This window comes from Argopecten irradians, chromosome 10 (genome assembly GCF_041381155.1).
Source record: "Argopecten irradians isolate NY chromosome 10, Ai_NY, whole genome shotgun sequence".
NCBI classification, from domain to species: Eukaryota; Metazoa; Mollusca; class Bivalvia; order Pectinida; family Pectinidae; genus Argopecten; species Argopecten irradians.
Genome location: NC_091143.1, coordinates 55941 through 81607, shown reverse-complemented (window position 1 = coordinate 81607; position 25667 = coordinate 55941). Strand labels below are relative to the sequence as shown.

Below are 25667 nucleotides of genomic sequence, written 5' to 3'. Positions count from 1 at the left end.
TATATGAAAGATATCTCTAAATATCTATACGGTAAACCTCCGGTTAATTCGAACTGCCGGATAGTTCGAACACGCAATTTTTTGCAGAAAAAACGGTAATTTTTTAGCTATAGTTATAGTTCGAACACTGACTTTTTATAATCAATCCTATTTCGGATAATTCGAACACGTCAAATTATGAACGTATAGTAAGATTTTTGTCGGCAAATCGACGCAATGGGGTCCTCAAAAATGGCGATATATTTTGCATATTGCAACTGTTTTGATGTTTGGAATAAAGATTGTATAAATGATCATTATTATGACCATACGACAGATAAGTAATGAACATTTTAAGCCATAAATGATAAAAATTATTTATGCCGATATCGTACACAAAGCAGCAAGGCCAAATGTTTAATCTTAGGCCCCGACAATGTATATCTAAATTCGCTGTACCTGATGGAAACACATGGAAGAAATTGCCAATGTTTGTTAAGTCCAATCTAGATACGGATATCAGTTTAAGTCGACATTAAAATATGCATTCAATCTATCTTTAATCAGCCGATCAAGGTGTTAAATTACCTGTAAACACGTGCCTCACACTGGCTTGGACAGGCCAGTTATGATGTGTCAAAGCGAGCATCAAAAGCCAGCCGCTGGGTCACAGCAAGTGGGTGTGATTACATATTCAGCTCCAGCCAAAACAATCCACGTGTTGGGTAATTAAACAATAGATACGTAGCTTTTCATCAGGTTAAAACTAGTTACGTAATTTTAGAAGCAGACAATATGCAATCGGGTTTTGGACAATCTGACAGTCACAATGCGATTGTGACCTAATTTTACGAACTGAATGTAAACAAATATTTTCAACAGCAGTTTCGTAAATGCAACTGGACTTTCTTTAACTAAAAAGTAAATGAAAAAAATTTAAGTTTGTTACGAAATATAACAAAGATCTAACTAGATTTTCTGTGGTTTAAATAAAGTTTCTATCTCAGTTGACAGACGTCGATGTAAATTATAGGCTTCGATCGTGAACGGTGCTGTTTGGGGCCTTGTCCATGTGCACATATGCATGCGGCTTCTGCTACGCAATTAATTATAAATTCACAAATTAAATGCTCATGTTTACGAGAAAATGATTGAATAAATTATCTTCAGGAAACTAAATACTTTCCCTATAGATTTTCTGCCTTACATTGCTTATGCCAGGTACATCGGTACTCAAAACTGGTTTTTACCGATTTCAACTCAGATAGTTCGAACTCACGATTTTTTCCTGAAGCTTAATTTCGGATTTTTAGAACTGGTCCATCAATATTTATTAGGTCATCTGACCCATACGGTCAGGATGACCTATAGTCATCGTGATTTGTCCGTCGTCATCCGCCGTCCGCCGTCCACTGTGCGCCGTCCACTGTGCGCCGTCCGTCGTGCGTAAACTTTTTCCTTTAAAACGCTACTCCTCCTTAACCGCTAGGCTGATGTCATCCATATTTGATGTGAAACATTATTGGGGAAGGACAATCATATTTTATATAAATGAGCTTGGTCCGACCCCTAGGGGCTGAGGGGTGGGGCCCCAAAAGGGCGAATTTTCTTATTTTAAGCTTTAAAATCCTACTCCTCCTTCATCCTTGGATGGATTTCATCCATATTTGGTGTGAAACATCATTGGGGAAGGACAATCATATTTTATATAAATGAGCCTGGTCCGACCCCTAGGGGCTGAGGGGTGGGGCCCCAAAAGGGCAAATTTTCTTAATTATCCCCCGCCCAACGAAGTTGGCGGGGGATATACAAATGGGTTCCGTCCGTCCGTCCGTCCGTCCGTCCGTCCGTCCGTCTGTCCGTCCGTCCGTACGAATGGTTTCCGGAGCATAACTCTAAAACCAGTAGAGATATTTCCACGAAACTTCATACACACATTGGTCTTATGGTCTAGTAGTGCCTTTTGCTATTTTTAGGTTTTCATTTCTTGCATTTTTTCCGTAACTATTGGAACAATGCTGAAAATATCATATTTTTGTACCAGGTTTGTTTCCGGAGCATAACTCTAAAACCAGAAGTGGTATTTCCACAAAACTTCATAGACATATTGGTCTTATGGTCTAGTAGTGCCTTTTGCTATTTTAAGGTTTTCACTTTTTGTACTTTATTCTGTAACCATGGAAACATTGCTGAAAATGGCAGATTTTTGTGTAAGAATCGTTTCCGGAGCACAACTCTAAAACCAGCAGAGATATTTCCATGAAACTTCATAGACACACATAGACACATTGTTCTTATGGTCTAGTAGTGCCTTTTGCTATTTTTAGGTTTTAATTTTTGCACTTTTTCTGTAACCATGGAAACATTGCTGAAAATATCATATTTTTGTACCAGGTTCGTTTCCGCAGCATAACTGGAAAACCGGTTGAGATATATGCACGGAACTCCATAGGCACATTAGTCTTATGGTCTAGTAGTGCCTTTTGCTATTTTAAGGTTTTCACTTTTTGTACTTTTTTCTGTAACCATGGAAACATTGCTGAAAATGGCAGATTTTGTGTAAGAATCGTTTCCGGAGCACAACTCTAAAACCAGCAAAGATATTTCCATGAAGCTTCATAGACACATTGTTCTTTGGTCTAGTAGTGCCTTTTGCTATTTTTAGGTTTTCACTTTTTGTGCTTTTTTCTGTAACCATAGAAACATTGCTGAAAATATCATATTTTTGTAGCAGGTTCATTTCCAGAGCATAACTCTAAAACCAGCAGAGATATTTCCACGAAACTTCATAAACACATTCTTTTTATGGTCTAGTAGTACCTTTTGCTATTTTTAGGTTTTCATTTTTTGCACTTTTTCTGTTACCATGGAAACATTGCTGAAAATATCATGGTAAATGGTAAATGTTACTTTGCAAAACTCCACCCATCTTTGTGTATATAGTCTACCGGTAATATAAATGTCAAGGCTGTATAACTGATTCAACAATTGCAGCCCCGCTCTACTTGAATTATACTCCATCTTTCTTTAGCTCTGCATGCAACTTCCTTTTTCCTGTTTTTTTTTTCATACACATAAGTTTCCACAATCAAACTTACTTCATGCGCAGCTTTGATATATCCATTGGCGGGGGATCTGAATGACTATGTCCTTGTTTTAGCTTTAAAAACCTACTCCTCCTTCATCCTTGGATGGATTTCATCCATATTTGGTGTGAAACATTATTTGGGATGGACAATCATATTTTATATAAATGAGCCTGGTCCGACCCCTAGGGGCTGAGGGGTGGGGCCCCAAAAGGCAAATTTTCTTAATTTTAGCTTTAAAATCCTACTCCTCCTTCATCTTTTGATGGATTTCATCCATATTTGGTGTGAAACATCATTGGGGACGGACAATCATGTTTTATATAAATGAGCGTGGTCCAACCCCTAGGGGCTGAGGGATGGGGCACCCCAAGGGCAAATTTTCTTAATTTTAGCTTTAAAATTCTACTCCTCCTTCATCCTTGGATGGATTTCATCTATATTTAGTGTAAAACAGTATTGGGGAACGATAATCATATTTGATGTAAATGAGCGTGGTCCAACCCCTAGGGGCTTAGGGGTGGGGCCCCAAAAGGGCAAATTTTCTTAATTTTAGCTTTAAAATCCTACTCCTCCTTCATCCTTGGATGGATTTCATCCATATTTGGTGTGAAACATCATTGGGGAAGGACAATCATATTTTATATAAATGAGCCTGGTCCGACCCCTAGGGGCAGAGGGGCGGGGCTCCAAAAGGGGAAATTTTCTTAATTTAAGCTTTTAAATCGTACTCCTCCTTTATCCTTGAATGGATTTCATCCATATTTGGTGTGAAACATCATTGGGGAAGGACAATCATATTTTATATAAATGAGCCTGGTCCGACCCCTAGGGGCTGAGGCCCCAAATGGGGAAATTTTCTTAATTTTAGCTTTAAAATCCTACTCCTCCTTCATCCTTGGATGAATTTCATCCATATTTGGTATGAAACATCATTGGGGAAGGACAATCATATTTTATATAAATGAGTCTGGTCCGACCCCTAGGGGCTGAGGGGTGGGGTCCCAAAAGGGCAAATTTTCTTAATTTTAGCTGGCACACTTCCTGTTTTAAGGTTTCGGTCTCCGATCTCAATCAAAATTGGTCAAAAGGGTTTGTTATTGATGCCGAACAACATGCAAACATTTTCGTAAAGATTTTGGTATTCCAAGATGGCCGCTGGCCCACTTCCTGTTTTAAGGTTTCAGTCTCCGATCTCAATGAAAATTGGTCTATAGGGGTTTTAATTGATGCCGAACAACATGCAAACATTTTCGTAAAGATTTTGGTTTTCCAAGATGGCCGTTGGCCCACTTCCTGTTTTAAGGTTTCAGTCTCCGATCTCAATGAAAATTGGTCTGTAGGGGTTTTAATTGATGCCAAACAACATGCAAACATTTTCGTAAAGATTTTGGTATTCCAAGATGGCCGCTGGCCCACTTCCTGTTTTAAGGTTTCAGTCTCCGATCTCAATGAAAATTGGTCTATAGTGGTTTTAATTGATTCAGAAGGGGGAACTTTAGGTAAGGACAATCATATTTTATAAAGGACCGAGGTAAGACCCATGGGGATAGTATGACCGAGGTCCAAAATGGGAGCTTTGCTGAAATTTGGCTTTAAAATCTGACTCCTCCTTATATTAATCCTTGAATGGGTTTCGACCATATTTGGATGAAGGGCTTCCAAGTTTGTTCAACAAATGACATTTACCTTTTTCAGAAACTTACATATTCAACTAAGGAGTTCCTTGTATTGTTTATATTAATCGTTAACCAATACTTTATACTGTGACTTTGTTGTTTTGTGCCATGAGTCAGATGACCGTTAAGGCCCATGGGCCTCTTGTTTAATTTTGTTCGAACTAACCGAAGGTTTACCGTATTTACATATAGTGCCAAATATCTGTATTACTGTCAAATGTCCTGCCAAAATGTATGTATCAATTTTTCACCTTAAATAATATAATAGATATTGAGTTATTTCTTCAAATACTTGAAGTGGTTTCATCTAATCTTTACAATGAAAGCTATTCTTTCAATGCATGTCATTATCGTTACAGTACAGCACTAAAAATTGTTGAAAATGTTTGCCTGTCCTAAGTTATGCTAACATTAACCTCAATCGTTGCTTAATACTATTTAAATTTTAACAGTTATTTTTTGCTCACCTGGCCCAAAGGGTCGGTGAGCTTATGTCATGGCGCGGCGTCCGTCGTCCGTCCGTCCGTCCGTCCGTCCGTCAACATTTAATTTAAATCGCTACTAGTCATAGAGTTCCGCATGGATTGTGACCAAATTTGGCCACAAACATCCTTGGGGGAAGGGGAACAGAACTTGTATAAATTTTGGCTCTGACCCCCCGGGGGCAGGAGGGGCGGGGCCCAATAGGGGAAATAGAGGTAAATCCTATAAATCGCTACTTGTCCTAGAGTTCTACATGGATTACAACCAAATTTGGCCACAAACATCCTTGGGTGAAGGGGAACAGAACTTGTATAAATTTTGGCTCTGACCCCCCGGGGGCAGGAGGGGCGGGGCCCAATAGGGAAATAGAGGTAAATCCTATAAATCACTACTTGTCCTAGAGTTCTGCATGGATTGTAACCAAATTTGGCCACAAACATCCTTGGGGGAAGGGGAACAGAACTTGTATAAATTTTGGCTCTGACCCCCCGGGGCAGGAGGGGTGGGGCCCAATAGGGAAATAAGAGGTAAATATTCAAATTCCTTCAGAAAAGAAACAATGAACCTGTATTCAGAACATGACTTGACATTACAAACCAGGTGAGCGATACAGGCCCCCTGGGCCTCTTGTTTATGAACTTAAATAAAAAAACTTTTCAACTTTAACTAATTTCACGATCCATCGAGAGTTAGGTCTCCTTGCTAGTTATCGGTCGTTGGGTCAGCCTAATGATATATCGTTAGGGGCCACGTTCCGGTGACCTTTTGAATTGACCAATCAAATTGTTATTGCTTCCAGAATCTTGGGAATGAATTTCAGGGGATGAAACAGTTTGAAAGAGCTGTAAGAATCATTTTCCAGTCGGGAATGTTCGGCACTTTCCGTAAACCAAATCGTTTACTAATACACAATACATTGTATTTGCATTTTTACATCCACACAAAAGAGTTGATAGCAAATTAGTTAAGATAACGTTTACATGTATCAAACAATAATAATAAAACGAGAACAACTCATGCATTCAGCAAGCCCAATTTCCTCAGGTCAAACGACTTTTTAATAAAGAGGCCCAAATCCTGCAGAAGTTGTGGTTCATTAGATGACAATAACTTTACTAATTTACTAAATTTTCATAGTCTGTGAACATAGAGTTAATTTTGTATTTAGATAAGAACATTTTTCTTTCAGTAGGATTCACTGTATACACATGAGGATTTTTTTGTCTTACCAGCTTCAATATCTAGGTCCAAGTTTTGCCAGCAATTTTAAGAAGATAATGTCAAATCTACAAAGTATAAATTTTTGAAATGACCGCTTTAATCTGGCTTGTTCCTACCTACTGAAGTTTTCCCTTTTAATGTCAAATGTGATGTATTTTCGTTGATAATACTTGATAGTTTGAAAACCACGAATATGATCCACTTTCATGAATGCTTTTACTTACCTTCAAAGCTTCTTTTACAAGATTATTCATGTCATCTTGTGATATTCTTTAGTCAAATAACACAATGCTTGTGTATTAATGAATCAGTCTAGTGTTATAGTGCGATAATTCAGAACTGTAAGCAATATTTACTGCAAACTTTCCAAATTTTAAATTTATTTGTTCAAATAGCATTTTATCTATTATTGAAAATTCGTCAAATGTTGAATTATTCACACTAGCTCCTATACTTGCATTTGCAATTTTATTGTAAAAGTCAGCATACCATTTTTCAGAATTGTATGTTAAGATTGGCCTGACTAAAGAATTATGCAACTTTTTCCAGAGCCATATGGGCATATCAGCTATTTTATATTCAAATATTGCCTAATTGAGTACAAAACTTTAATTCTACTTTTTACACTATTCCTTAGCAGCTAGCATATATTTACCGTTGTTACATAAAGTTGTATCTAAATATTTATACTCAGTGATTTATTCAATTTCCTGATTTTTAAACATAAACGGTTTTACATTATATTTAGTTTGGATATATCTCTGCCTTATTTGGAAGATCATTGTTTTTGTTTTCTTAGTATTTATTGTAGCTGCCATTTTTCACAGTATTTTTCCAATTCAATTAATGATTACTGCAGTCCCTCGGGAGTTTCTGGTAAACTCAATAAGTCATCCGCAAATGACAAACTACCAACAGCTAAATTGTTATTCAGAATGAATGGTAAATCATAAATGTAATAAATGTACATGTTGAAAAGGTTAGGACTTAAACTATCCCCTTATTTACCACCCCCCACCCCCCAATAATATTAGAATATTCTGTCATGGACGTTTTAAACTTAATTGAGGATTAAAGGCAAAACCAGATATTGTATATTACTTTGTGTTTTAATTAGACATACATATACATGATCAAACACCAATGATTGTTCAAATGATGAGTATCATTCATGCTCTGTCAGCGGTTAAGCATCTTTAGCAATGTTACATTGTAATACGAACAAGGCATCAGTAGTTCTACAATATTTTTGAAACCCAAACTGATTTGGACATATAATCTTTTGCATAAACATTTTAAGCCTTTTGTTTAAAATAAAATTAAATAACTTTTCAAAACACCTTTGGAGAGAGATGCCTCTGTCATTCGTTGAGACGAAAATGAATTCTGTCCACAAAAATGAAATTTGTCCACTGAAAGATGATTTTGTTTAACAAAATTTATTTTTGTCATAATGAAAATGAAGCTGTTATTTTAAAAAACATTTTTGTAAGACGAAAGTGATTTTGTTACGACATAATTCAATTTTGTGTCACGAAATTGAATTTCGTCTTGACTTTTGTCCACTGGAAGATTGTTAGGTCATCTGACCCGAAGGGTCAGGATGACCTATTGTCATCATGCACCGTCCGTCATCGTGCGCCGTCCGCTGTGCGCCGTCCGCTGTGCGCCGTCCGCCGTGTGCCATCCGGCGTCTGCTGTGCGTAAACTTTTCATTCAAACAACTTCTTCTCAATAACCAGAAGGCCCAGGGTACTCATATTTGGCCTGTAGGATGCTGGGATGAAGGGCTACCAAGTTTGATAAAATGAATGACCTTGACTTTCATTCAAGGTCACAGGGGTCAAATAGGGTAAAATCCTTTAAACAACTTCTTGTGAATAACTAAGAGGCCTAGAGACCTGATTTTAGGCCTCTGGCATGCTGGGATGAAGGGCTACCAAGTTTGTTCAAATAAATGACCTTGACCTTCATTCAAGGTCACGAGGGTCAAATAGGCTAAAATCTTTAAACGACTTCTTCTCAAGAACCAGTAGGCCCAGGGTACTGATATTGGGCCTGTGACATGCTGGGATGAAGGGCTACCAAGTTTGTTCAAATGAATGACCTTGACCTTCATTCAAGGTCACAGGGGTCAAAAAGGCTAAAATCTTTAAACGACTTCTTCTCAAGAACCAGAAGGCCCAGGGTACTGATATTGGGCCTGTAGGATGCTGGGATGAAAGGCTACCAAGTTTGTTCAAATAAATGACCTTGACCTTCATTCAAGGTCACGAGGGTCAAATAGGCTAAAATCTTTAAACGACTTCTTCTCAAGAACCAGAATGCCCAGGGTACTGATATTGGGCCTGTGACATGCTGGGATGAAGGGCTACCAAGTTTGTTCAAATGAATGACCTTGACCTTCATTCAAGGTCACAGAGGTCAAATAGGCTAAAATCTTTAAACGACTTCTTCTCAAGAACCAGAAGGCCCAGGGTACTGATATTTGGCCTGTAGGATGCTGGGATGAAGGGCTACCAAGTTTGTTCAAATAAATGACCTTGACCTTCATTCAAAGTCACGGGGGTCAAATAGGCTAAAATCTTTAAATAACTTCTTCTCAAGAACCAGAAGGCCCAGGGTACTGATATTGGGCATGAAGCATGCTGGGATAAAAGGCTACCAAGTTTGTTCAAATGAATGACCTTGATCTTCATTTTAGGTCACAGAGGTCAAATAGGCTAAAATCTTTAAACGACTATGTTGTATTGTACTAATAGTCAGATGACCGTTAAGGCCCATGGGCCTCTTGTAAAACTTACTTTTATAATATGTTATAAATTTTGTTAATGAAAAAGTGGACTCATTTTTGTTGAACAATATTCATTTTTGTCCACACAAAATTGGATTTCGTGTTCAAAATTACAATGGTCCCATTTGGCGCCTGCAACAACTGGGTTTTTAGTTGGTCAAGTTGCAGCTCAATATCTCTCTCTAAATTTGGTATAGATCTGGGTACAAGATTTGATTCCCCAAGTTTTTGTAATGTGCAACAAACTCTTGCCAATATTAGGAGGATCTTCACAGTTATCATTGCTTTTTGCATTTTAAGTACTTGCTGCCAATAACTGTTTAGAATCATTAATTGATATTCTATTGATTTTGTTCAGTAATGTTTGTTTGAAAGCTCTCTTTTTAGTTTTTTCATCCTTTTAAGTTGTTTTGTATATTAGAGGAATTTAACCTAAGTGCGAGTCATATCTTGACTTTTTAAGTTTACTACCAAAGACTATTTACGGTTTTTCGAAGGCTGAACAAATCCTTATCAGTCCAAAGCGTCCTTTTAATTCGCTCGCTTGCATTTATCGTTTTTCCTAATGTTAACAGACATACATCGTTTTGTAGCTTTTCATACATGTTTGTAATTAAAGAAGTCGCGTTCTCAATTCCTTAAGGTATTATCATAGTTAGTAGTTGCACTATATCGTCTCTAAATATTACATCCCCCAAAATTTCAATGAGCTTTCCAAAATACATAATTTTAACAATTCCTTCCATTATATGATTTCATATCTGTATTTTGTAAAGGTAAATATTACATATGATTGAAAAAATATATATGAGGAAAAACCCAGGATTATCTGATATTTTACAATCCAAAAACGTAATTGTTTGAACAAAAATATAGCTGGTTCTTCTACGACAAACTAATTTACTGAGGAAAGCAGACTAGCATAGTCAACAGCGCTACAACCATTGCATTGTGCTTTGTATATCCCATTTATAATTTAATATCCGTAGCCTAGAAGAGATACACAAATCTACCAGTTGGCGACCTTGAGCATTGGTCACTTAACCTATTGTCTCGCCATTTATAGTGTAAACCGTAAAAATGGTGAGACATGCGGAATAAACGTCATTGTTATTTCTATATGTTATGCAATGACACAATTTTATTTAAGCATTGAAGTCACTATTTTTAATTTCATCGGGGTATGAAATAAATTTTGTTTGCAAACTGTGTGAATCCGCGTAGCGGATTACAAAAGTTTGCAAACACAATTTATTTCATACCCCGATGAAATTAAAAAATAGTGACTTCAATACTTATAATTAATTTCCCAGGCTACTTTATAAAATGAAATACATTTACACGTACGATTCCATTGATTTTTTCCAAGGGATTATTTTTTCCAAATCAATACGCAACGTCAATGTTTCTATTGTGATGTCATGATAACGTCGGGAATTCCGCGCCATTCTCAGATTTTTTTTCATCGTGGAATGAAAAAAATGAATGGACCAATCAGAAAGCCTGTAACAAAGAGAAAATTAATTATTTTCCGATAATCCTACTGATCTTCAAAATCAGCTTGATATATTTAGTGAATACTGTATTCGCTGGAAATTAAGAGTAAATAGTGATAAAACCAAATGTATGGCGTTTTCAAAAGGAAGATTTGTTAATAGACATGTTTTCAGATTTGATAATAACGTAATAGAATGTGTTAATAAATTTAACTATTTAGGTAATGATGCAAAGAGTCAGAATATTAAAAAGCATCGATTGCAATGTATGATATTTTGAGAAAAGGCAGAAAATTGAATTTATCAGTTAGATGTATTTTTGAACTATTTGAAAAAATAGTTAAACCGGTTTTGTTATACGGTTGTGAGATATGGGGTTTTACAAATGTACGAACAATTGAGCGCTTTTATTTAAAATTTTGTAAACTGCTATTGGATTTGAAAAAAAAAGTACACCAAGTTACATGGTAAATGGTGAACTGTGTACTAGTACTAGACCACTCATAATTGACATTAAAATAAAAATGATTAATTATTGGTCAAATATATCATGTTTTTTCACAGATTACAACAACCAGGTGCGATATAGCTGAAACCCCCTTATGTGCATGAAATGATCCTGACAAATGGTCCTGACAAAGTGTTTGTTTATTTTTTCCAGGTCGATCCCGAAATCTCCAAGATGGCCGTCCACAGCCACCGCCATCGTAATGAAACATACGATTTTGAACTTTCTTTCCTCAAGTTTCTACCTGTTGTCAATTAGGCTGAAACTTAGCACAAATAGATACAGACCCAGACATATGTCTTCCTGACACAAAGTTTGTTTTGTTACTTTTCGGGTCGATCCGAAATCCGAAAATGGCCGCCACAGCCCGCCATCATTAGAGCAACAATCTCAGTTATGAACTTCTCTTCGAAGCTCCTAACGCAGTTAGCGATATTCTGCGGCTGAAACGTATGCATGAAAAGAGATCCTCGATCCATGGCGTCCCCGACAAATCAATGTTGTTTACTTTTTCTTGTATGCAATCCAGAAAATGACCTCAATGATGTGCCGCGCAAAGCAAAACGCCATACTTGAAAACACGATTTTGAAGAACTTCATCTTCAAGTTCTACTAACCGGTGCGATTGGGCTGAAACTTGCATGAAATGATCCTGACACATAGTCCCCGACAAAGTGTTGTTATTTTTCGGGCTCGAATCCGAAATCCAAGAATTTAGCCGCCACAGCCGCCATCTTGAAAATACATTTTGAAACTTCTTCTCAAGACCTACCTGTGCGCATTTGGCTGAAACTTGCATGAACTATCCTGCCATATGGGTCCCCTTACAAAGTGCTTGTATATTTTTTCGGGTCGATCCGAAATCTCAAAGATTGCCGCCAAAGCCGCCATCTGAAAACACATTTTGAACTTCTTCTCAAGCGTATCTACCTGTGCGATAGACACAGGCTTAAAACACTTGCAATGAAATAATCCTGACATGGTGTTTTGTTATTTTTCGGTTCCGACCAAATGGGCCGCACGCAGAAGCCGTCTGAAACACATTCTTGAACTTCATTTTTTCTACCTGGCTTTGGCTGAAACCGGCACTCGATCCCGACAAAGGTGTTGTTTATTTTTCGGTCGAGAAATTCCAAGATGCCGCCACAGCCGCCATCTTGAAAAAATACATTTTTGAACTTCTTCTCAAGTTCTACCTGTGCGCTTTGGCTGAAACTGGCATGAAATAATCCTGACGCGGTCCCGACAAAGTGTTGTTATTTTTCGGGTCCATCAGAAATCCAAGATGGCCGCCAAAGCCGCCATCTTGAAACACTACATTTTGAACTTCTTCTCAAGTTCTACCTGTGCGATTTGGCTGAAACTTGCATGAAATGATCCTGACATGGATCCCGACAAAGTGTGTGTTAATTTTCGGGTCATCCAAAAACCAAGATGGCCGCCACAGCCGCCATCTTTAAAAACACATTTTGAACTTCTTCTCAAGATCTACCAGTGCGATTTGGCTGAAACTTGCATGAAATGATTCTGACATGGTCCCCGACAAAGTGTTGTTATTTTTCGGGTCGATCCGAAATCCAAGATGGCCTCCATCTTGAAAACACATTTTGAACTTCTTCTGAAGTTCTACCGGTGCGGTTTTGGCTGAAACTGGCATGAAATGATCCTGATATGGGTCCCGACAAAGTGTTGTTATTTTTCGGGTCGATCCGTAATCCCAAGATGCCCTGCCACAGGCCGCCATCTTGAACAACCACGATTTTTGAACATCTTCTCAAGGTTTCTAACCAGTAGCGATATGGGCTGATAACGTGCAAGAACTGATCCTTGAAACATGGGACCTGCCAAAAGTGTTTGTTACATCTCTGGAGGTGATACCCAAACTTCGGAAGAATGGCTTACCAATGTAACACAATAACTAAATTAACTTCCTAACATGTTAATGAGCCCTTTTGGCCTCTTGAGATTGAAAGAAACATTGTTGAAAGAAATTTAACAGATCTGGCTCTGACAATGTCTCCTGACAACAAGTGATCACCAAATGAAATTAAATTATACTAATGCGCAATGTAGTTTCCGATGACCGTTAAGGCCCTTTAGGCCTCCTATATTGTAATTTAAAAACAGAGTAGTTTCCATACATTTTTGGCGTGGTGTCAATCGGCGACTTGATAAACATTGAGAGGCCAGCAGTCTCGATGAGAATGTGTATGGCAAAAAATGCGAGGCCATGTATGGCAGGGATAGATATAAAGTAACTCTAGTGTACAGAGGTAAGTGCAACATTTCGTTTATAATATTTTAAAGCCGATCGTTCAAAATTTACAGATTTATCAGGTTTACATATATACCGTTGTGATAAAGTACGCAAGGTTTACTATCGGCTTAATTATTTTAAAAGTGTTCTAGTAATATTACATATTTTTTTGGATCGTTATTCCTGGGATCGATCCTTTTCATCCAATCGTAACTTGATTTTACACACATTTGCACGCTAATTTTACACACAATTATCGATCAAATAACTAAATATCACATACACGTAAATGATGTCCCAGGTTTGAATATGTATGCATTTTCATTGCAATTTCGTTACTTTTATATGTAGGCCTATATGATCGATGTATATGTTCCAGGTTCAGATGAAGATCCATTGTTTACGTAGACCAATTACGTAATGCATTGTGTAGGAAACAAAAGAATACAAAGGTTCAATAAGATTCTAATTAAAGAAGATACACATATGATCTTAAATGAGCTAGCTTGTTTTTATGAAACAAGTCTTATATAATTGTGTGTGTGTTTTTTTTTTTTTTGCAAGCTATATGTCAAGACATGTTCCATAAACCTTGTATGACAGCACAAATTTAAGACACTTTTAATATCACTCAAAAAACCTACATATATATATATGTGCATTATATTGAAATCTTATAATAATGTTGCAACAATGAAATGGAGACAATTAACCATTTTGATATGCGCCATGGTCTGCATGCACTAGCTATAGCTTCCTGATTGACCTCACCATGGGGGATTGGCTAACAGGCGGATGATTTGATAAATATTTTCAGAAATATTGGCACAAATAAAAAATGGAGACAATTTTTTATGATCCATGCCCTGACCGTACTGTGTTGACATTGGTATTTATTGCTTTACTTATCTCGATCTATATATAGGTTCAGGCAGACCAAAAAAGAGACAGACCAAAAAAAAGAGCATGGGGGATGACTTTGTTGTTGAGTCAGATCATGACTTACTGCCTTCTAATCAAGTCAAAGTCAATAGCTGTAAATACTACCTAGCTATATGTATGTGGTGATTGTAACATTACAACAGTATCATACCTGTAATATTGTATAATGTATGCAGTTCAAGGAGAACATTAAACCATTAGATATCCATTTAACTCTCAAATATATTTGAAAAACTTTATATACATTAATAATAAGTGCATTTTTTTGCTTTTCAAAGAAAACTGGCCATAGATAATATTAAACTGGAGAATCTGTCTGTTAAGTATAAATGTTGTTCTTATTTTTAGCTCACCTGGTCCAAAGGACCGAGGTGAGCTTATGGGATAACGCAGCGTCCGGCGTCCGTCGTCCGTCGTCTGTCGTCCGTCAACAATCGACTTCTTCTCCATAACCGCTGGTCGGATTTCAATAAAATTTGACTGGTAGTATCCTTATGGGCTACTAACTGAAATTTGTACAAATGATGGGGCTGACACCCCGGGGCCTGAGGGGCGGGGCCAAAAGGGGTCAATTTGGCTATTTCCATATAAACGACTTCTTCTCTGCAACTAAGCATGGGATAGCACCCATAATGCAATGGTAGCATCCTTATAGGGTGGGGATTCAAAATTGTACAAATAATGGGGCTGACCCCCCCGGGGGCCTGAGGGGCGGGGTCAAAAGGAGCCAATTTGGCTATTTCCATATAAACGACTTCTTCTCTGAAACTAAGTATGGTATAGCACCCATAATGCAATGGTAGCATCCTTATAGGGTGGGGATTCAAAATTGTGCAAATGATAGGGCTGACCCCCGGGGGGCCTGAGGGGCGGGGTCAAAAGGGGTCAATTTGGCTATTTCCATATAAATGACTACTTCTCTGCAACTAAGCATGGTATAGCACCCATAATGCAATGGTAGCATCCTTGTAGGCTGGGGATTCCAAATTGAGCAAATGATAGGGCTGACCCCCGGGGGCCTGAGGGGCGGGGTCAAAAGTGGTCAATTTCCATATAAATGACTTTTTCTCTGCAACTTAACATGGGATTGCGCTCATAATGCAATGGTTATATCCTTATAGGGTTTGGATTCAAAATTTTGCAAATGATGGGGCTGACCCCCCCGGGAGCCTGAAGGGTGGGGTCAAAAGGGGTCAATTTAGCTATTTCCATATAAACGACTTCTTCTCTGCAACTATAAGAATGGAAGAGCACTTATAATGCAATGGTAGCATCCTTATAGGGTTGGGATTTGAAATTGTACAAATGATAGGGCTGACCCCCGGGGCCTTAAACGGCAATAGATGCGAGGTCAAAAAGGTCAATTAGGCTACTATTTTCATATAAATTACTTTGTCTCTGAACCTTTGTATTGGATAGCATATTTGTATGGTATCAATAGCATCATTGTATGGTTGTGATTCAAAATTAAACTTTGGGAGTCAATTTTGCTTATTTTTCTAATTGTCAGATTCTTGTGATAATTACTAACTAAAAACCAGGTGAGCGATACAGGCCCTCTGGGCCTCTTGTTTGTGCAATACTTTATATATGCCAATAGCTGCTCTGAACTTTATATGAAATTAAATTTAAGTTAAATTTCATATCCTGAATCAACAATGGGAAATTATATTACTTTACCTATGTGCATGGATATTATACAGGGACTTGTCCCTGAGGCGAAATATATTGATCAGTTTAATTAATTTTCATTTAATGACTGGATTAAGGACTTACACTGTAAATCACAAATATTTCACCATCAAGGTATTTATTTTCATGTTAATTTGTGAGGAAAGTCTATTGCAATTATGAATTCATGAATCCCTAATCTACAAATGAGAACTATGGACGGCGTCCATGTTGATTTCATCTTCATTGTTTCTTTTTTTAGCCCACCATCATCAGATGGTGGGCTATTCAAATCGCCCTGCGTCCGTAGTCCGCCATCCGTCGTCCGTCGTCCATCCGTAAGCAATGCTTGTTATCACTATTTCTTAAAAACTGCTGCAGGGATTTTGTTCAAACTTCACATGGAGGGTCCCCTTGGTCATATTTGTGCATACAATTTTGAGGCTGCCCAATAGTTGTGTGCCATACAGATTTTCAGGCTGATCGAAAAAAAACAAGATGGCCGCCAGGCAGCCATCTTTGATTTTGGCAGTTGAAGTTTGTTATCGATATTTCTTGAGAACTACTAAAGGGATTTTGTTCAAACTTCACATGGAGGGTACCCTTGGTCCCTAGTTGTGCCTTACAGATTTTGAGGCTGATCGGAAAAACAAGATGGCCGCCAGGCAGCCATCTTTGATTTTGGCAGTTGAAGTTTGTTATCGATATTTCTTGAGAACTACTGAAGGAATTTTGTTCAAACTTCACATGGAGGTTACCCTTGGTCCCTTTTTGTGCCATACAGATTTTGAGGCTGATAGGAAAAACAAGATGGCCGCCAGGCGGCCATCTTGGATTTTGATAGTTAAGGTTTGATATCCCCATTTCTCAAAAAGTGCTGAAGGGATCTTTCTCAAATTTAATATGTAGGTTCCCCTAGGGCCCTTGTTGTGCATATTGCATTTTTGGACCAATCGGTGAACAAGATGGCCGCCAGACCGCCATCTTGGATTTTGAAAGTTACAGTTTGTTATAGATATTTCTCAGATAGTACTGAAGGGATCTGTCTCAAATTTCATATATAGGTTCCCCTAGGGACCTAGTTGTGCATATTGCATTTTGGGACCGATCAGTCAACAAGATGGCCACCAGGCAGCCATCTTGGATTTTGATACTTAAAGTTTGTTATCGCTATTTCTCAGAAAGTACTGAAGGGAATTGTCTCAAAATTCTCAGAAAGTACAAAGGGAATTGTCTCAAAATTCATATGTAGGTGTCCCTAGGGCCCTAGTTGTGCATATTGTGATTTGGGACCGATCGGTCAACAAGATTGCTGCCAGGCTGCCATCTTGGATTTTTATATTCAAAGTTTGTTATCGCTATTTCTCAGAAAGTATTGAATGGATCTTTCTCAAATTTCACATGTAGGTTCCCCTAGGGCCCTAGTTGTGCATATTGTGATTTGGGACCGATTGATCAACAAGATGGCCGCCAAGGAGTCATATCTTGGATTTTGATAGTTGAAGTTTGTTACCGCTATTTCTCAAAAGGAACTGAAGCGATCTGTCTCAAATTTCATATGTAGTATGTTTAAAAAAGTTTAAAAAGTAGAGAAAAGATCCATCTTTCCTTTGTCAGATATAGATCATTCTTTGGTGGGCGCCAAGATCCCTCTGGGATCTCTTGTTATTCATGCTATTCCTTTATATTAAATTCTGAATGCTATTCTACACAGCTTCATCATCAAAATCTAAAAAAAGTGGAAGAGAGTGCCCTGAACAACAGCCTGCAAAAAAGAAAAAAATCAGGTGAGTATATTAAAAATAACATCTTACCTATTATTTATTTCAAGTTAAGAATTCCATAATTTTGAGATTGTGTTGATTGATTGATTGATTGATTTATTTTAACTATGAATAAACAACATTGCTAATTGTTATATATATGTCTATATTACAAAAAATGTCCTAGCAAACTGTTCACAAAAATATAATTAAACAATTAAGTTATGTTTGTAAAATATGTCATCTCTTTACATTCATATATTTTAATGCTTTCTCCTTTCACAGAAATTGAAGCAGAAAAGAGACAAAGGGAAGACAGTCGATCACTGACCCTGCAGAATGCAGAAAGCTTAAACTAAAGCCTGTTGCGGTAACAGAACCGCAGTTGAATGGTATGTTAAACCCTGTAACTTTAGATAGCTTCACTCCCCCCACTAGCTCTGAATTCAGTACCTAATACCCCACACCACAATCCTGTGTCTGGTAACTCTAACCCAGCACCTCTACCACTCATGCATGACGTGTCTCAATCTCATACCCGTCAAGTCCCCCACACCACAATCCTGTGTCTGGTAACTCTAACCCAGCACCTCCACCACTCATGCATGACGTGTCTCGATCTCATACCCTGTCAAGTCCCCCACACCACAATCCTGTGTCTGGTAACTCTAACCCAGCACCTCTACCACTCATGCATGACGTGTCTCAATCTCATACCCTGTCAAGTCCCCCACACCACAATCCTGTGTCTGGTAACTCTAACCCAGCACCTCCACCACTTATGCATGACGTGTCTCGATCTCATACCCTGTCAAGTCCCCCACACCACAATCCTGTGTCTGGTAACTCTAACCCAGCACCTCCTACCACTCATGCATGACGTGTCTTGATCTCATACCCTGTCAAGTCCCCCACACCACAATCCTGTGTCTGGTAACTCTAACCCGGCACCTCCACCACTCATGCATGACTTGTCTCGATCTCATACCCTGTCAAGTCCCCCACACCACAACTGTTGTACTTACCCTGTCCATCAATGACGTCCCCCACACCACAATCCTGTGTCTGGTAACTGTAACCCCACCTCCACACTCATGCATGACGTGTCTCGATCTCATACCCTGTCAAGTCCCCCACACCACAATCCTGTGTCTGGTAACTGTAACCCTGCACCTCCACCACTCATGCATGACGTGTCTCCATCTCATACCCTGTCAAATCCCCACACCACAACAATCCTGTGTCTGGTAACTCTAACCCGGCACCTCTACCACCACTCATGCATGACATGTTTTTCATCGATCTCATACCCTGTCAAGTCCCCCACACCACAATCCTGTGTCAAATGTACCTTAATTTATTCGCTAATAAACGTCTAGCAGACAATGTAGAATTGATGGAAGGTTTTAATTAGGTTTTAAAGGATTTGATAATTTACCTAAACCTAATAAATAAATTCACCCCCGGCCACCATACATATTCATAGTAATTATAAACTTTGAGAATCGTTTATAACATAACTCTTCAGTTTCTGCATCCAGAATGTTTTCTTAGCAATGTTATAAGCTAAAGCTTGTACGAGTAAGTAATTACGGAAAAAAACTCGAGTAAAAAAAAAAAAACTAGAGAAAACGTACAAGTATATATTAAAGAATGCTCCACCGCTGACAAATTGGTATTTTTTTCACTATCAAAAACAGGAGAAGTTTTTACGTTTTTAGTATTTTTCTTCAGCTACAAAAGTTACTTACTTTACAAAACCATTACCAACATTGAAAAGTTTGAGCTTCTAATTTTACTTCAAGTTAAAAAAATATGAAAAATAATTAATTGCATCCCGAAAAAAATTCCGTTGCACTATATCCTATATGGAATGAAGTACTGATTGCGCATGCACCAACGGCGAAATTAAATTATTTTGGCGCATCATTTTTGTGTTTTGATTAAACTATTTATAAAATATATTTTTTCATTCTTTTGTTGATCTAGTCAGCGTCTATTGTGATACTTTACACGATAATACACCAAATTATTGTTCAAATAGTTGAATATTCATTTATGCTATTTCGCGGTGGAGCATTCTTTAATTTGTGTTATAATCACCTAACATTAGGCTTTCATAATTTGATTAAGTATTTGATAGTTAGTCGGAACCACGATCAAGAGTCTGAACAACATAATTTTTTTAACCCGCCTACACATCTTTAACCGGCCTTATTCCGGTTACCCCGTTACGAAAATATAAACGCTGTCTACATACTGAACGATGTTTGATGTGTCTAGTTGTTTTCTTCCTTTGATAACTTTACGTTACATATTTTGCCTCAAGTCCGGTCGTGAATAGTAACAAACAACGCGGTAACATTTCACTGTGATACCAGGTCCCAAATTTTGTCACTTCAAACTGATGTGTCTGCGTGAAGGGGTGAATTCATGTTTTGTTATTACGGCATAAAACGTAATGCACTTTTTTTGAATTTCCTCACCTTTAACAACAATCAAATACGTCACAGCATTTCATTTGATTAATTTGTTTTAAAATAGTAGTGTTTATTTGCACCTTTAATAACATATAACAAATAATGTATTTTCAAGAGCCATTATAGGAATTTAGATTCACTGCCACATGCGTAATTTCATTACAGTTATCTAGATAATCGTGATGTGCAATATGTGCCTATATATACATATAGCTAGTGGATGTTTTAGTGATATCTATTTTTTAGTGAACACAAAACAATGAATGTCGCATAAATATGACTTGTCTGCAAACATTATTCATTATCGCGGTATCCCTTTAGATCCTTACGAACTTGGAAATGTACATGCATATATCACAAAATAGAGCGATCATTTTGCCATTGAAAATGGCTCTATTGTAATTTAAGGCTTACATTACACTTCCCCAGTACACAATCATATTGTGCACTTATTTAGGCCCATAGCAATGTTCTTTGATGGATAGATGATATACTCTACGGAACTGACCGCCTGAAGTATAACATATGACTTATAATGGTGCACAATCCAGCAGCCAAACATAAGTAAAAAGAGGGGATTGTTGGGTCTCATAGCTCTACCAAAGAGTTTTTTGGATGTTGATGAAGCATTAAGCTCATTACGACAATCTCAGTTGGAAACTGGCGATTGAGTGTGGCAGGCGTCATACAATGTGCCGAATCAGCGTTTTTATCAATATATACATATATCTACACAAAGTTTTTTAGCATATATGCCAATGATCTACCCCAGTGTGCTGTTGCAAAGTTAAACATTCGGGCGTCTATTAGTCGTAGGTTGTTTCCCACTATTCGATGGAGACCTTCCACGTGTGAACTGATATTAGTTTTAAACTAAAATTGACGATTGTCTCCACCATGGTAAACATGGATGAGACTTAACAGAGCCCCTAATTCACCATGGACGATCAGTCGGTTATTTCCTCGGGAGTAGACTTAAAATTCCTGAATCCCCCCATTGGGCCGTAATATCATCGGGATGACGACCGATCACCTAAGTACTAGATTGAATTGTCAGAATTTTGATTGCATCGCGTGTCAAAATCCTGTGATCCCAAGGATCCTGCCACAAGAGCACATATCTAATTACTCGGATCCGACAACTACTTATGCAATCAAGGCATCCTGTTCAACTGGGACCCTCTCAACTCATTGTTTTACTAGAGGTTATCCCAACTGTACAATTTTCCTTTACGTATGCAAAATCCAGCCTCAATGCGGTAAGCAACCACCTTTTAGTTTGTATATGTTGAAGGTTATTATCTCAGCACAGTCTAATTATTCCGAAATGCTTTGTTCTTTTTCCGATAAGAAGGGATAATGGGGCAGTGATTTCTTCTTTAAAAATTCATGGCCCTGTTGTTCATTGCACTAAGTGGCAAATCATAAACCAGTGCAGTACTTAATATTGCATTAAAAGTGATGATAGGTATTAGCTTGATTATTAATTACAGATATATATGGTTACACATCAAATTAACTCTTGTAATCCAAATTTCCATTTAACATATATGTCCTATCAGTATCTGCCTCAACGGACTGAAACGTACCGCAATTACGTCCATGTAATGTTTAGGTGTCAAAGATCTGCTATTCTTAAATGATAAGGATTCGGCACATCTTTAGCTATGAGTTTTGGACAAATCACTCCGTGATATTCAGATGTATATCCGGGGAAATTCGTGAGAGAATAATCGTTTTCTAGAGATATTGGAGGGGGGGGGGGTGCGAATACCATGGGGGGGGAATGGGGGGATGCATGGGGGGGGGGGGGGGGGCTTGGTTCAAAATGAACACCTATTTGATCATTACTCGCATGTGGGGGCTCATTTAGAGTTTGAATCAATAACATGAATCTTGTGGAACCAGGAGATTGCCTTTGCTCTACATATGACATGTAACTACAGTACCACAGTACTAATCCGTTCGCCGATAGTTCTATATATTTCAAATCCGGACGGAAATGTCAGGCAACGGATTTCCGTAACGTTATTTATACTCACTAGTCCGGAAATTCGTGTTCCGAATCCGGAACTCCATTTTGGAAACGGAATGTAATTTTCGTTAGTAAATTCCCGCAATAATCCGGACAATTTGTTGTCGACACGTGCCGTGAAAATCCAAGGCCAGCTAGTCATGTGTACAATACAGTACACACTATCACTTGACACTGAGTGTGTTGTCATAACGACGGCTGCCAGGTCATAGCCACAGGCGTTTACCTGAACACCTTTCACACGGGTACATGCAGTCATGTAACGGTTCATTGGTTTTCTATAGGAGATCAAACTTCAGTGTTGATTGAGATACGCAATATATTATTTTTAGCCACACGCTTTTTAAACAGAAGTTTGAGCTTGGGTTTCACGGGTACGTATGCTGTAGATACCTTACATGTTTCGCATGCGAATATATATCGATATGAGTATCAGATACAATAAAGTGAGATAAAATACTTACAAAATTAATAAGAATTTTAAATGTATGTAAATCTATTCGAATTCTACGTGTCGCCCGATCACTTTGCACAACCTTTTTTGCCTTAGCGATGTGTGTGACATTGTGCACGAAACGTTAGACGTGAACGGCGCGTGGTTGTTACATACGTCTGTAATATCAGAAAAAGCAAAGACTTGTAGATGTCATTAAAACACACATTATCCAAAATAACAATTATATAGATCCTAAAGTGTTCACAACTATTGTTATCATAGTTTTTCATGCCAAGAACGTAGATTGACATTGATATTTGGTTTCAGGCAAAAAATATTTTGCCATACGACAGATCATTTTAGTTGGAATACGTAGCTATATGCATACATAGCATTATACTTAAAGGGACAATTCAGGTCTAAGGAAAAATTAAAATTTATACATTTATCGGATAAAACCCAGTATTCTAATGGAAATTAGACCAAAACTTTTTCTGTGATTATGCCAGAAAAGCCCATGGTGGTGAAACTGCGTGTGTATATGTTCAAATTCGCTCGCTGTCCGCCATTACACAATAGTTGTGTTGGTCGAACATCTTGTATGCCGAGTCCCTTGCTCGTAGAGTAAATGCTGTACTTTTGTCTTAACTCTCCAATCGCTCTGACAGTTATGTGTTTACCTTAGTAATTAGGTGAATTGTCTGAAATGCCAAAAAATTTCATTCAACTCCACAGTTGTTTGTTAGTTCATAGTTTTTTTGACTTTGGCTAATTTGAGATGTACAGTGTACATATTGTACCTGCTTAATCGTTATTGATCAACGATTTGTAATTACACTTTGTATCAATTAAAATACAAATAATGACGTGAATTTGTCAATATTTTATGTCATATGCTTATAAGAAATGTAGAACAATATACATATGTCATATATTGCTTCTTTGGTTATGTAAAACAATTAGCCTGAAGTGAATTGTCCCTATTAACTATTTCTTTAGGTTTTCGTATTTTGAAAAAGAAATACGTTTATTTATTATTCTTAACGTAATGATATATAAATACCTATAAAACATAACAAACGAAGTATTGATTATAATACACGTATATTACATAAAAGCCTGTCATCGATTACAAGGTCAAGGGGAGTAACTCGTACGTGACAATTTAATTGACTAAGAGCACGGAATTCGGCAGTCCGGAAAAAAAAACTCGTAATCCGGACGGTTTAGGACTGGGAACGAAGGTGTCCGGATTATCGAGGGTCCACTGTATAGCTATTACAGTGTTATTTTATCATTATATTTACATTTTGACACAGCTGACTCCCGATTATTCTAATGATAATCGCCAGTGATCTGCATTAAGTGCCAATAAATGCAGACTTTGGTGTAATAATATCTATATAAATGGATGTGAGGCTTGTATACTGACCACCAAGTCCGCGTGGGAAAATTGAATTGTGGACTGAATAAAAACTAGTTTGGTTATGAAACTTTAAAAAAAAATCTTTTTAAATGTCATGTAATGGACAAACTGAAAAGCTATTGATAAACCATAGAAATTTTGTTTATCTTTCAATATTTTGTTAGGGGACTAATTTGTTATCACATTGAACTTGGCTGTTGAGGTTAAATGGCTGAAGCGGGAAATTAAATGTTCACTCGTATCTAAATTATCTTTTACTTTGAACTAGAAAGCAAAATGTAAATATAATAATTATAAGGATTGTTAGATTACATTTGATTGGAGATATAAATGCACATGGGTGGCATATATATCTCCATAATAAATGCAAACTTTAACAATCCTTTAATTGTTTGAATGTATGTGATTTACAGGCAGTAAACAGGTGCAGAAACTACCCATTTTTTTTGTCATATAAATTTGAAACTTTCATCAATTATTTCTTATAAATATTTCAATATCTATTTTTATTTTCTAATAAGTCTTTTAAGTTTCCCTTTAAATCACCATTGGCCATTGTTCTTAAATTTCTTATCAGAAAGTATGGCAACGTGTTAAATGTATTGTGAAAAATGCGTGTAAGTACCCTGGACTAAATGTTCTATTTAATATATTATGAACCCCAAAATTTCTCATATTTTATTGATGGCATTTCGTTGATTTGCAGTTACATAATATTCTTTGTAAAGCAAAGAAGTGATAATCGAGTGCGCAATACACGATATTTTCACAGGTCAATCCAAAAAGACAAGATTATCTGAACTTATGGCAATGCTGGTATATATAAAATAAATACATGTTTAGGTCATAACTCATTCTCTGAATTCATCATCTAAACAATCGGCAACACAAGCTAGGTACAGACTGTGCTAATTGTCTGAATGGTCATCGTCCAATTCCTGAAAATATTTAGACTTTGCAAAAAACAAAGTCTACTTAAAGATGCTCCACCTACTGACAATGGAATTTTTTCACTTTCAAAAACAGGACAGACTTTAGTATTTTTCTATCAGTTACAAAAGTTACTAAGCGTTTACACCATTACCAACATTAAAAGAGTTTGAGGCTTCTACATTTTTACTCAAGTTAAAAGCAAGAAAAAATAATTAATTTGCATTCCCGTAAAAAAATCCGTGTCACACTATATCTATATGGAATGGAAGTACTGAATTGCGCATGCACCAAAGGCTAAAAAATATTATTTTATATTTATTTTTTTGAATATTTATTAGACATATATAATACAATGATACAAACACTCACTTATTGTTCAGGCTACGATGAATATCAATTATGCTATGTTCGGCGGTGGAGCATCCTATAAATATTATCCCTATGTCCTAATTACAACAAAAAATGTACGTGTATTTCA

At 37.3% G+C, this 25667-nt stretch overlaps 1 long non-coding RNA gene across 1 annotated transcript; it reads left to right on the top strand.

The window, feature by feature from the left end:
• The first annotated feature begins 13392 nt into the window (after nt 1-13392).
• Nucleotides 13393-18844, top strand: LOC138332849 (uncharacterized). The gene is made up of 3 exons (XR_011209893.1): nt 13393-14539; nt 17831-17903; nt 18165-18844. It is a non-coding gene; the product is annotated as an uncharacterized lncRNA (long non-coding RNA).
• The last annotated feature ends 6823 nt before the right edge of the window (nt 18845-25667 follow it).